This window comes from Delphinus delphis, chromosome 1, assembly GCF_949987515.2.
Source record: "Delphinus delphis chromosome 1, mDelDel1.2, whole genome shotgun sequence".
Classification (NCBI taxonomy): domain Eukaryota; kingdom Metazoa; phylum Chordata; class Mammalia; order Artiodactyla; family Delphinidae; genus Delphinus; species Delphinus delphis.
Genome location: NC_082683.1, coordinates 169,801,599 through 169,814,992, shown reverse-complemented (window position 1 = coordinate 169,814,992; position 13,394 = coordinate 169,801,599). Strand labels below are relative to the sequence as shown.

Genomic DNA, 13,394 nt, shown 5'->3' with positions numbered 1-13,394 from the left:
CTTGTAGTTGAAGGTCAGATGCTAACATTTTCATTTAAAAATATCAAATCATAGCATTCAAAATGAAATTTTATTAAAATAGCCTTACAAAAATTGACAAAAATAGCCATCCTCTGATATATTTAAATCATATGAGTGAACTCCTTTCAAACTGCTTCTCAAAAAAAAAAGCATACACACACACATACACCTAGAAATTAGCATCATCGTTTATTGAAAAACTTATTCAATATGGCTTTTACCCACTCTACCCAACCTGCTTTCATTTAAAACCGGCTTTCATGTTCTTTCCTAAACTCACTGACCCTGTGTTGCATTTTACTTAATTATAAAACAAAGCTTTAACATAAAGACCTAAAATCACACACTAGCTCCTCACAGACCTGGATATACACCATCCCTGTGGATTTTCTGGTTTGTTTTTTTTTTGCATCCCATTTTTTACAGCCTGTTACTGTCACTTGGTGTTTGACTGTTATCATTATAAAAGATACAGGCTTTTCTACTTTGTTATTTGTAGCATTATCTCATGTTTTACAACATCTTTGCGCAACACGCAGGCACATGAAATATAACTCGTGAAAAGTTCTCGATGGTATTAATGCATAAAAAAGAATGTGGCTCTATCTCTACTGTCTCTACCCAGCCAAAAGCTGATGAACAGCCCATTTGCCTTTATCACATTAGCACAGCCATGAGGGAAACACATTTGTTCTAGTCAGCTACACTAAAGATACTATTACCAATCTAACATATACATGTTTTATATCAGCAGTATTCTCAGAGCATGAGAGAGCCAACAATATATTAACACTAGCATGACAGTTTATTTAAGAAAAGAAAATTGTCTCTGTAGAGGGACAGAAGTTAGAAATGTATGGCTAAAGCTCAGTGTCACTGGTCTAATAAAGGTAATAATTCTTTGGCTTTCTTTATAGCAGGTAACACTCCTGTAACAGTTCTGTCATATCATTCAAATAAGAATGTTGTCTTTTACAAGTTTAAGTGCACCTTTATTTTGAGTCAGATAGAAAGCATGCTTTTGATTTTCTGTATTCACTGTATTATATCTGTAGTCAAGAGTTCAGGGCCTTTCTTTCTTTTTTCTTTTCTTTTTATCGACTCATCACATATTTGCTTAGTAGAAGGATTCAGTGTCACTGCAGTGAATTCCAGAAGAATGTTTTCACTTTGCTGGTACTTAAAACATGATTAATGATGATCCCAAGTCACTGTCGCCTGTTTGTGACACCCCCCTGCAACCACCTTTTTATAAATAAGATTAAATCCTCTGGTGTTCTGTACCATGTTTTATATTCCAGGATCCTCTACGCTACTTTGCAGTTCAGGTCTGGGGCCCCGTCACACTGAAACTGTAACTGTGATGGTGGCTCCTTGCAATAGCTCACCGTGATGATCCCCTTGCCAGTTATTTAGGGGAATAGGAATATACACGACAGAATTTCTCACCTGTGAAAAGAAAGCCTTCTCCTACAGTGCACTTCCCACCTATCTTTTTCTCCACCTCTCTGAGGATTAGAGGAGTTCGTACGTGTTTATTGGTGTGGCTTGAAGGAATGAACTGGCAAAACCAATAGCAGCTGTAGAAAAAGCCTTAAACGCCTTCATAAGACATCCAAAAACATTTTGGAAAGAAGATACAGGGGAGCAAGTCATTCTCCAGCCTTCATTCTCTCAGGGTTTCAAATTTTATTTTAGCCATTGTTTGGGGGAGTCAAATTTGGTGTCCCTGGGATAGGCTGTACTCATTCCTTTGAGCACGAGAGTGTAGTAGACTTAAAAATGTAGAATTCCTAACCATTCTCATGCCTGATTGGAGAGGAGCATCATTCAGAATTCCAGAAGGTCACACAATTGCTGAGAAGCTACCAAGGGAAAACATACACCCAAGTTCACCTTGTAACTGTCAACAATCGCTTGTTCCACTGAAACGCCAAATGTCTGTTGCTATGCTACTCCTGTAGGCCACCACCACCAGGAACAACAACAAAGAAAAAGGAAAACAAAAAACTGCTGATTCAGGTTGGGAAACAAAAAGGCAGAGTACCTATGCTGACTTCCTCATTGGAGAAATAGTTTTATAGTTTTCCTGTTGCCAATATCCTCCTAATTTAAATTTAATTCAATACGGCATTAACCCAGCACCCACAGTGGCACTATGAGTTACACCAAGAAAATAAAATCACTGTACTTTTTCTCAAGGAGCTTGTATGTATGAAACAACGGGGTAATTTTAGCATACTAAATAGTGTCTGAGTCACTACAAATGATGACGGTTGTTTTTTACTTATGTACTGAATCTTCGTGCAGTTAGTGCAGTGTTGTCTTTTTTTATGGAGCTGCTCTGAGAAGTTACACCTTCATCCATGAACGTGTAGTGTATAAACTACTTTTGGACCTTCTCTGTGGGACTTGTCTTCCTAGAACCAACTTATAAGCCTCCCAAGAATATCGGTTTCATTAATGTGATGGGTCTCATTTTAAAACAAAATCATTTTAAGCCTTTTGAAAAACACCTTTTTCATAGATTTAACACAAAGTGATCTGGCAACAGATCGTGAATTCAAATTCACTCTCAGATGACGATGGATGATACAAATACAAAAAACATTTTGAATGCTAAGGATTTCAAACAAAAAAGAAAACCACTGTGATATGAATCTGAAGGGAAAACTTTATGGAGGAGAAAGTGTTTTGGACTTTCTGAAATAGAAATTGCCCTGAAATAGAATTTCTATTTCTAGGATAAAGAAGGATTTGCATAAAAGATTCAACTATTCCATCTATAATTTTTAAGCATAAGGAAGGCAATTTATTCTGAAAACTTCATAAGGTTATTTTAAAATATCACATGTATGTTTCATCCCCTACCTGAAAGCATGTGGAATGCCACTCTGCTTGCCATTCCAAACCAAAGGTCTTCTGAGGTTTTCCCTCACTCATTCCATCCACTTTTATTTCTAACTGGTCACCAGTAGCCAACCTCACCTAACTGGTGAGGTTTCTTTACTGTCTGATGATCCCACAATGCTTAATTCCATCTCCATGTTTTATTCAAGCTATTTCCATATGGGAATAACCTTGCTACTGCTTTTCATTTACCTAAATTTTTAATATTTTTCAAAACATATATCTCAAGTCCTGTATCCTACAACGATCCTTTGTTGAATACTTCAGCATTATAAAAGTGCTCTCATTTACTGAAAAACTAGCATGTCAAGCATTGTTCTAAATTATATATATATTCATTTTTTTATCCTTACAACAGCCCAAGGCAGGTTTGGCATTATCTGCAAGTAATGAAATGGAATCACAGAGAATTTTTTTTAAAAAAAGGTTACACTCTTCAAAGTCACATAGAAGAACAACTGGTTTCAGAGACTGCACCCAGAGAGCATTTAGAAATAACCACCATCTAGTTTATCAGACCCACCCATTGAGTTTCTTGGCTTTAACTCAACACAGTGATGATTCAGGCTTTGTATCAACACCTCCCATAATAAGAAGAGTAACAACTCCAATGAGCTATATAAGCACTTGCCATTTGCCAGGCAGTGCGCTGAGTGCTTTACTTATAGTATCTCACTGGGTTCTCAGATTGCCCCTCTGCCGTGTTATTATCCCCAAAATGAGGGCACTGAGGTTTACCTACTCCAGTATTCTGCTTCTGCAGACTTTGGGAACCCTTTCATCTCTGAACAGCTTTTACTATTATAAATGATTGAATTGAAAGATATCTCCTTATAACTTCAATTCGTAGGCCCCAGCTCTAATTATTGAGACCACGTGAAAAAAATCCAATCCTTTTTCCACACCAGAGTCCACACATACCATTTTTCTCCTAAGTCTTCTTCCAGATAAATGTGTTTAGTTTCTGTGGTGTTCTAAATATGACATGGTTCTGGGTCTCTCTCTTCTTAAAATGTGGCTCCAGAAATACTACAATCTCTACATGTGGTCTCTCGCCAAACTGAAATAAGATTATCACCTTAATATAATCCAAAACTGCATGCTACATTTCATGACGTCATACAACTAAAACTGACAAATTAAGTTGCGCTGACTAGTCACTAAGACACTAAGTCTTTTTTTTTTTTTTTTTTTTTTTTTTAACTTACATCACTGTTAAAGCATATCTACTCCATCCTATACATAGGCAGTTAGTTTTTTGGACCAAAGGACAGGAATTTATATTTATCCACACTATATTTCATCTTGTTAGATTCAGCCCATTGCTCCAGGCTGTCAAAATCTTTTTGGATGCTATGTCTGTCATCCAATGTATTTAACATCCTCCAAGATTTGTGTCGTTTGCAAATTTGATGAGCATGCCCTACATGCTGGGCAGAAGCTCAATAAATACTAATTGATTGACTGACTAATAGATACTCCAAAAACAAAACCACCAACACGATCTACACAATTCTGCAACTGTAAGCAATAAAGAAAAGGCACCATTTTCTAACAGATAAAATATATCGTACGACGATTCTTCACCTTTGTAAAGTGACCCTATTTACTAACATGGGTTTTTATAGAATCATAATTATGAATAAATATGCCAGTCTATTAAATATCTTCTATGCTATGTTTATACAAACAACATGAAAAAAAGAGTTGAGGTAATTGTTGATGGAAGGTTGGTTTGGCAGAAATTAACCGCATGAGTTGCCCACAAGTACTTGCAATGTGCATGCGTTCCCACCACTGGTCTGATTTACTGATAACATCTTATATCTCCTTCTCTTTGTATGAAAGATGGCTACAGGGAAATGACTTCAGACACAGCTATATTCCTCAAGATTTTCTTGCTAGTTTTTGTTTCTTTTTTTCACTTCCCATGAGCTCATACATTTCATTTCAACACTCCTCTCCCTGGCCCCTTCTCTCTTCCTCCCTGCCCCGTTCATCCCCCCACCCCCTCCCCACCAGACCCCTGTCGCCTGCATACAGACTTTTGTTTTTTCCTCTCTGAGTAACTCAGACAAGCCAGGCCCTGGAAGTGATCCATGCCTAAGTGTACTACATTTTCACCCTAAGTATGATGCTTTGGATTTACTACTCACCCTTGATATCCATTAAAGTTCTCTCTCCATATACTGCAACCTCCTAAGAACAAGCCTCCAACTTAATTAATCTCTAGAAATTTAACATAGGAATCTAAGTAGTTTTCTTTGTCCTATCTTGAGTAGATGTAAAACTCACATGGCCACTTCTTCCGAAACTATTAAATTACTCTCTTCACTTAAAAAAAAAGCTATTAATTTACACACACACACACACACACACACACACACATATATATATAAAATAGAAAAATCTGCCAATGGTTTGATTTACTATTGATTTCCTAGGGAACGGGAATAGAGCCAGCCCATTTTCTGTAGATACTGTCTAGGAACATTTCATGCACAATTTCACATTTGGTACAGAGATGATCACAATGTTCTACACTCTTAATTATCTCAATGTATCATTAGTTCTTTTCTCTATGTAATCCATATGAACAGATGACTTTGAAAAGATTATTAGAATTAGTTGTAAAATACTTAGTAACCCTTTCAGCATTTTATATCCCCAAATCTGGAAGTTGTTTATTTGTTATGCCTACAGATTCTCCTCCTTAAAAAGTCAACTTCTTATTTTGTCTTCCATGTTTAGGAAGAAAATTGTTCATCACACCCTTCATTTAAAACCATAGTTTTTTGGAAAATGTTTCAGTTGTTTGAATATTCAATGAGCACATTATAATATGCTAAGTGTTACGCTACATATGAAACATATATAAAACACAGACCTTTTCTTCAAGGAGTTTGTATTCTGTAATGGAAACTGGCATATAAAAATATTTTCAATGCCAGGTGGGAAAATGTAATAAAATAAACATGAATAAAGTGCTTAGGGACAAAGATGAGAAAGAGAAAAATAATCTTAGACGTCTTCTCCTCCAAATACTTCCCCATTTCTCTCCTTCCCACTGTAGTGGCATTCCTAGGAGCTGCCTATACTTGCTTTGCCCAGTTTCTCTTTTCCCATTTCCTAGTCTCAATTAGTAGTTTCTGGTTTTTATTACTTAAAAACAAACAAACAAAAAACTCAATATTACAGGAAAGTAGCAAGAACAGTACAAGAAGTTTTTTCTGAAACATTTGAGATTAAGTTGCTGACTGATTTACCCATTATCCCCAAATACAGTAATGCATTTGGTACCAAAAAAAAAAGATATTCTCCTAAATAATCATAATACAACCATCAAAATCAGGAAATTAACATTGACACATCCTTATCACCTTATCCTCAGACACCATTCAAGTTTTGCCAATAGTTCCCCAAATGTCCTTTGTAGATTACAAACCCGGTCCAGGGTCACATGTTGAATTTAGTTGTCACAACTCTCAGGTCTCCTTTGATCTAGAACAGTTCTTCAATCTTTCCTTGACTATCATGATCTTAACACTGTTGAAGACTACAGTCTAGCTATTTTGTAGACTGCCTCTCAATCTGAATTTGTCTGTTTCCTCCTGACTAGATCCAGGTGATTCAGAGATCATCTTATTACATCTTATGTGTTACATAATTTCTAGTTGTTCCATTACTGATGATGTTAACTTTAATCTTTTGGATTAAGATGGTATCTTCCAGGCTTCTTTATGTAAAAAAACAAAATTTCTCTTTGCAATTAATAAGCATTTTGTGAGCAGATACTTTGGGCAGATATCCTGTTCTTTATTAAGCTTTCACTGCCTGCACTTACTTAACTGTATCTGTATGGACTCATGAATCCTTATGTTATTCAGTGGAATATAATAAATGTGCTCAATATGTATTTCAGTGCTCCAGCTATTCCATGTTTAGACAATGAGTGACCCATACTTCCCTGGCCTGGCCCTGAAATCAACCATTTCTCCAAGGAATTCTCGTTCCCTAAGTGACAAGTGGTTTTAGGAACAAAGAATCAGTGCTGTATACTCATCCTATTACTCCCACGCCCTCCCACTCCCTCTTAGTGGACAGAGGTAGAGAATATGAAGGTAGAAAGATAGATTAGATCGATACAGACACCTACACATTGACTTATATAGTATTTCTATGTCTATCTATGTGTGTGCATAAATATATATATATATACACACATGAAATGGGATTACACTGATAAGTTCAATTCTGATCCAATACTCTAAGGTTCATTCTAATTTCTCTTTTCATATTTGCAACTCTCTTCTCTGAAAGGGAGAAACCTGGCTCCCATTATCTTCAATAAACATACTTATTTGATTAATTCTCTTATACATAACCAAAATCCAGTTGCCATGACCAGATACACAACCCCAAAGAGACCTCTTCATCACACTTAAGTCCTGACACCTGTGCCAGGCTACTCTCTCCATGAAAGCATTCCTCCAGCCACTCAAGCTCGAGCATATCAACATTTTGATGCCAGCTACATCACCACAACTCCCCTATCACTGTCACCAATGAGTTCCATGAAGCTAAAAGCAAATGGTAAATTCCTAGTTTTCAACTTACTTGAACCATCAGTGGCATTGACAGAGCTGATCATTCCCCCCTCCTTGAAATACCTCTGTCATTTGACTGCCTGTACATCAGACTCTCATAATATTCCCCTTTCCCCTCAGGCTGCTTCTCTCAGTCTCTTTCAATGGATCCTCTTGGACCTGTAAATGTTGAAGTGCCCCAGGATTCAGTCTTTCGATCTCTTCTCCTTTCTGCTTATAAGTAAGTACTCCCTTGATAACATCACCTTGTCTCAATTCTTTAAATACCATCGTTAGGTTGATGACTCCCAAATGATTATCTCTAACTCAGACTTCTTCTAATCTAGACCCTATACCCATCTTTCTATTCAACAACTCTTCTTGGAAGAGTATTAGATCATTCAAGAACATTTCTGCCCCAGACCTGATTCTTCCACAGCCTTCCCCACCTTGGAACATTGCAATTCCCTTCCTCCAGTTGCTCAGCCCAAAATCCTTAGGGTCTTCCCCCACTTCTGTCTTACCTTCATGCCTCTCACCCATTCCATCAGCAAATCCAGAGGCCCTCCTTTCAAAATATAACCAGAATCCACTCACTGCTCACCACCTCTCTCACTACAACACTAGCCCAAGCCCTCTCTTCCCTAGATTTTTGCAATGGCCTCCTAACTGGCCTCCCAGATTCAATCTGTGTTCCCCTTCAGTATATTCTCAAGACAGAGGCCCAAGGATTCTTGACAAAACAAAAGCCGATTATGTCACTCTTTCGCAAAAGACTGTAAATGTTTTTTGTTTTTTTTGTTTTTCAATTGAAGTATGGTTGATTTACAATGTTGTGTTAGTTTCTGGTGTACAGAAAAGTGATTCAGTTAGACATATATATTATATATATATATTCTTTTTCATATTTTTCCCATTATGGTTTATTACAGGATATTGAATATGGTTCCCTGTGCTACACAGTAGGACCTTGTTCTATATTTTATATATATAGTAGTTTCTATCCACTAATCCCAAACTCCAAATTTATCCCTCCCTCACCCCCTTTCCCCTTTGGTAACCATAAATTTGTTTTCTATGTCTATGAGTCTCTTTCTGTTTTGTAAATAAGTTCATTTGTATCATATTTTAGATTCCATGTATAAGTGATATCATATGGTATTTGTCTTTCTGACTTCCTTCACCTAGTATGGTAATCTCCAGGTCCATCCATGTTGCTGCAAATGGCATTATTTCATTCTTTTTTATGGCTGAGTAGTATTCCATTGTGTATATATGCCACATCTTCTTTATCCATTCATCAGTCAATGGACATTTAGGTTGCTTCCATGTCTTGGCTATTGTAAATAGTGCTGCTATGAACACTGGGGTGCATGTGTCTTTTCAAAATTAGAGTTTTCTCGGGATATGTGCCCAAAAGTGGGATCACTGGATCATATGACAACTGTTTTTAGTTTAAGGAACCTCCATACTGCTTTCCATAGTGGCTGCACCAATTTACATTCCCACCAACAGAATAGGACAGTTCCCTTTTCTCCACACCCTCTCCAGCATTTATTATTTGTAAACTTTTTGATGGTGGCCATTCTGACCAGTGTGAAGTAGTACCACACTGTAGTTCTGATTTGCATTTCTCTAATAATTAGCAATGTTGAGCATCTTTTCATGTGCCTCTTGACCATCTGTATGTCTTCTTTAGAGAAATGTCTATTTAGGTCTTCTGCCCACTTTTCAATTGGGCTGTTTTTGTTATTGAGTTATATGAGCTGTTTATATATTTTGGAAATTAAGCCCTTGTCAGTTGCATTATTTGCAATTATTTTCTCCCAGTCTGTAAGTTGTATTTTCATTTTGTTTATGGTTTCCTTTGCTGTACAAAAGAATGTAAGTTTGATTAGGTCCCATTTGTTTATTTTTGCTTTTATTTCTATTGCCTTGGGAGACTGACCTAAGAAAACATATTGGTACAGTTTATGGCAGAGAATGTTTTGCCTATGTTCTCTACTAGGAGTTTTATGGTGTTGTGTCTTATATTTAAGTCTTTAAGCCATTTTGTGTTTACTTTTGTGTATGGTGTGAAGGTGTGGTCTAACTTCACTGATTTACCGCATGTAAACCAATGGGTTTTTACACTGAGTAAAAGTTCTACAGATTTCTACCCAATCTGTCTCCTTGCTACCTCTGGCTTATCTTTTATTAGTATGCCCCTGTGCTCTCTGATCTAGCTACACTGTCCTCCACAAACATTCCAGGCACCTATTTTCCTCAAAGCCTTTGCATTTTCTATTTCTTCTCCTTGACGTTGCTTCTACAGACACCTGCTGGCTTATTCCCTCATCTCCTTCAGATGTTTCCTTAACTGTCATTTTAGCAAAACCCCTCCTAATACCCTATCTAAAATTGTAGCCCGATCCATGCTAACCCCCTTCCCTATCAGACTATTCTCTTTACCCACATCAAACATATTGCATATTTTATTTATTTTTCTGTTTTATTTAGTCTCCTTTTCCTGCCTAAAATCTGAACTCCATAAGAAGAGGTTTGGCTTTGTTTCCTTTACCGTTTTGTTCACTATTGTCCCCTCATTCCCCAGAACGGTGACTAGCAAATATTAGGAACTTATTAAATCTTCATTGAATGAATGAAGCTTCATCTAAACTAAGGATTGAAGGATTAACTAAACTAACTTGAAAGATTAATAGAAATTAGCAAAAGGCAGAAGTGGTAGAAGATAGGGAATAAGTGAGTTGCGGGAGGGAATACAGAAAACGCAAGAAATAAGAAAATGGAAAGAGGCTTATAAGTTATCCCAAGCCTTCCATGTATACTGATCAATCCTTTTTTAAAATTATTTTCTTTTCAATGTGTTGAATTTAAAGTCATCTTTCTCACTTTTTCCCCAAATCTTTTCCAGATTTTTAAACCTCTTTAAATTATAAAGTTGCAAATAACTAGGTCAAATCATGCCTGAAAATGTTGGACGCTGGATTCCTGTTTATACTTTCAGGGAGTAAGACAAAGATGTGAACTCACTCCTGACCCAAAGTCCGAGGGTCAGCAATCCAGCCCTCAATATGTAGATGAATATATAGGAAATCATTTCTGTGTACAATCCAAAAACTCCACTCCACGCCAGTATTCAACTGATATCTTAAAGAGCCTAAGCAGTAATTTGTAAGTTGAAATGGAGTCCTGCCGTATAAATAAAACAGAGGTAAAATGCCTGCTTCCACCCTGCAGGAGTTACTCCTACTAAAATTATCAACAAAGGTGGAATATTCCATTAAATATTAATGGATTATTAATTTTACATTCCTAAAAGAAACGCATGCTTTTCTACAAGTACCTATCGTCCTGCCATTGTGTGTCCTTTTAATTTTTTTTGTTTTCGTTTTAGTTTCCAGCTGTAGGAGTACTGAGCAAAACTTATTGAAAATGTGTCTCATAAACTAAATGAAGAAGAGCCATTTTAGGCCAAAGGAAAAATGTGAATCTCTTTCACCTCCTTTAGAGAACCATATCATGAAATCTGATGTGAATTGCTTTATCTTTAAAGACACTCTAGAATTGAGAATAAGGTCTTCACGGTGACCCTTGTTTAAAGGGGGTGCTCTCTGCCCTAAACCTGGTGAGACAGTAATTGTCTAAGCAGTTTTTTCTTCAATCAGTAATGGAGAAGCACACACATTTAATTCGGTTTAGACAGAAAAATGACGGCAGCAAATAGGCATTCTTTTAAGGTAAGGATTATATCAGCCCTAAAAACAAAAGTAGCTATTTATGGGTCAAATGTAGAACATTCAGCAAAGTTTCCTTTCTTTTACCCCTGCACAACAAAAAAACACTAAGACTGTGTCATCAATTTGGGCAAAATAAATGAACGCTTTTATTATCATCTGAAGAACATCGTATTAGCAATTGGATCACCAGATTCAAGTGGTGCTCTTGAAAATAATATTCATTTTGTCTTTTTATAATTCACATTTATACAGTCCAATTCTTACATATTTCTTTCCAAACCATTTTCCCCCAGGTAAGCAGCAGCTGTCAAAAAAAAAACCCCTCTAAATTTGGTGGTGTGTTTGGAATATAGTTCATCTCTTTCTGCAAAGCCTGGATTAACCTTCTCCAAAGGCTGACAGGTCCCAGGATCGTGAGACCCAGGACAAATATAACCGGTGGGAGAAATATTTGCGTGTTGATTTAACTTGTTAAAGAGAATAACAATGAGTTTACAACTGCTTCCAATATATTTTTAGAAAGAGCAAATCAAGAATGAAGGTGACTATTAAAGGGTAAGACAATTGAAAGGTTAGGGGGAGAATTGCTAAGTTTACAATAGATAATATAAAAATCAGCATAACATCCATTGTCTCCCACGCCATACTTACTGTTCAGGATACTTCACTAGTGTTTTGTTATCTCCTAATACTTGTAAACAATGGACGTTTGTAAATGACTGTAACTTTCCATTAAGTATAATTAGGTAGTAGTTTACCTCTACCTTCCACAAATTCACCTTTGAATTATAATGTTTACATACTCAATTTAGGCTGAGATTTTAGGACTTCTGAGACTTTTTTTCTAATACAGGTCGTCAGGATGAAGGGATGTAGGGTTAGCTAAGTCCTTATTGCCACTCAGATCTCACTTATATATTGCCACCTCAGAGAGTCCGTTAATGCACAAGCCAGCCTAAATAATCACTTAATAACTTTCTATCATGTTATCATATTTTAATTAACTTTTCTCTCAATATATTTATGATTTAGTTTTTCTTTCCTTTCTGCATCCATCCCTCATCCATGCCTACGCATGCGCACGCGCACACACGTGCACTCACAAAATAACATCAGCTCTAATCAGGTCATCGCATTAGTCCCAGCACTAGCACAAAACCCTTCTAACTCGAAAGCATTTCTTTCCGCAACTTTAACATAACTGTTTCTACTCTGCGATTTTTCCCCATCCATTCTTTCTGTTTCCATCTCTGAAACTCCTCTTAGGGGGAGGTTGGATCTCCCTGTGGATGTGTTTCTGTTCAGTCTAGATCAGATCCAAAAACTACAGGGCAAGAGCAGGTAAGCAGCACAACTCATTTTCTCGCTGCAAGGATCCCCTTTCACCCGGGTTGCATCAGCCTGCCTTCTTCTGGCCTAGAGCCCACACTCTACACTCCAAACTGAGGTCAACCGTCTCCACTGCCTGATGCCATCTGATGGGGAAAAGTGGGAGAAGCTGATCCAGACGGTCACTCCAGGTGCTGTCTGCCAAGTCCTGTCCCCGGCAGTCGTCCCCACGTATCCTCCTGCCCACAGAGTCTGTCAGCTCCAGGCTTACGACACCCACGACTCAGTTCTCTCATCCGCCACGGCTTTTCTCTCCTATGTGTATTTTGGGCTGTGGTTTCTTCTGCCAACCCGATCTCATCTGCTTTCTACTTTCCTAGATTCCTACAACACGTGTCCTAATCATTGCATTCTTTTCCCTACCTCCCAATGGTAGCATTGGTGATCAGCTGCTACTGTGTCTGAGCACGTTAAAATGGTCAATTTCTTTCCCTAGCAAAAAAACAGCAAAGACCTAAAAAAACTCACTGGAAGAAAATAAACATGGGGAGCTGCCTAAGTACCTTATCCTTAATGCACTTGAGAGTGCATTACACTTCTCAAAATTTCACTTCACCATTAGGCTTTCACGCTCCTCGGAATCAGTGTCTAAGTCATTTATACCATTAGACCAGCTAGATGACAGCAAGTTGTCAACAGATTGCTCAAGGATTTCTCTGAGGAACCAGAGACTTACAAGGGGGAGAAAGTGTCACTCCATCTGGATCCAACCATTACACCAATTGACCTGAAAGCTAGAAAGGTTCTC

At 37.4% G+C, this 13,394-nt stretch overlaps 1 protein-coding gene across 1 annotated transcript in view; it reads right to left on the bottom strand.

The window, feature by feature from the left end:
• The window catches only part of USH2A (usherin), a 779,248-nt gene that overhangs the window by 726,954 nt on the left and 38,900 nt on the right, over nt 1-13,394 (bottom strand). The gene's annotated exons all lie outside the window — the stretch shown is intronic.